The following is a 1461-nucleotide window of genomic DNA, read 5'->3' as shown; positions in this document are numbered from 1 at the left end:
CCTCCCTCCCTCCCTCCCTCCCTTTCTCTCTCACTCTCTCTCTCTCTCTTTCCCTGCATCATCACTTTCCTCACTGACAGAGTGGTTACAAGGACCAGAGCTGAGGGTGAGCAATGGACTCAGCACCCAGGAGGTGCCTGGAGCCAACGCACACCTGGCTCTGGATAGAGTCAGGGGAGAACATCTGCATGCAGCTGTAACTCACAGAGAACCTGCCGAGCAGCCACAGATTTCATCTGTCAATCTTGGGCTGACGACAGCTGGGGCCAGAATTTACAAAAGGCACAACTGTCAATTTCAAGGAGATGGGATCAGTGTCTTCTGAATCTTTCAGGTTTGCTGGGGCCTCCTATTTCTTCTTATCTACAAATAACACCCACTCTCCCACCCTATCATCTATGCCTAGGGCACTTGCCCCTCTATTCTGCCTGCATCCAGCATGCTCATGACTCCCTAACTCGCTCACTATCTATAATTAACACATCTTATGAATTTATTTCATTCCATTCATTTTTATTGCTCTTGATATCAGCATTGAGTATTTCTAAATAATACAAGAAGCACATCTTGCAAGAATCAGCAACATCAAGCAGTGCATGTGGCAGGTGACTTTTTAGCAGAAGGACCAGAAAAAGTAAAAACCAAAAAAGTAAAAACAATAATGGTCATCTCTGTCCAGCAATAGACATCCTTCTCTATAGCTCTGTAGAATACTACTAAATGGCTGCATCATCATTCATTAACCAGTCCTTTAGTGATGGACATTGCTTTTCCATAGTTTCCTTAGAACACATTCCTAGAAAACAGAGGTCAGCTGACTCTTTCTAGAAAGAACCAGGGTGTAAATATCTCGACTTTGCAGGTCAGAAGGCCTGTGCTGCCAAGACTCAACTCTGCAGAAAATACATAAACAAATAGGGCATGGCTGTGCATGTGCCAATCAAACCTCATTTATGGGCTGGGCACGGTGGCTCATGCCTGTAATCCCAGCACTTTGGGAGGCCAAAGCGGGTGGATCACGAGGTCAGTACATTGAGACCATCCTGACTAACATGGTGAAACGCCGTCTCTACTAAAAATACAAAAAATTAACCGGGCATGGTGGTGGGTGCCTGTTGTCCCAGCTACTTGGGAAGCTGAGGCAGGAGAATGGCGTGAACTTGGGAGGCGGAGATTGCAGTGAGCCGAGATCGCGCCACTGCACTCCAGCCTGGGTGACAAAGCAAGATTCAGTCAAAAAAAAAAAAAAAAAACTCATTTATGGACACTAAAATGAGAGTTTCTGTCATCTTCAGTGACATTTCAGCAAATTCTATCACTCCTGCCCTGGTTCGTGTTAGCATTTTGGGTATAAAATATTCTTTGTTTTTGAAAAGTCATGTAAAAATGTAAAGACCGTGTTTAGTTGTTGAGCTGTACAGAAGCTGGCTGCAGGACCTGTACTTTTTTTTTTTTTTTTTT

Source organism: Mandrillus leucophaeus, unplaced genomic scaffold (genome assembly GCF_000951045.1).
Source record: "Mandrillus leucophaeus isolate KB7577 unplaced genomic scaffold, Mleu.le_1.0 Scaffold19, whole genome shotgun sequence".
NCBI classification, from domain to species: Eukaryota; Metazoa; Chordata; class Mammalia; order Primates; family Cercopithecidae; genus Mandrillus; species Mandrillus leucophaeus.
The sequence above is the reverse complement of the archived record's forward strand: the minus strand, read 5'-3'. Positions refer to the sequence as shown.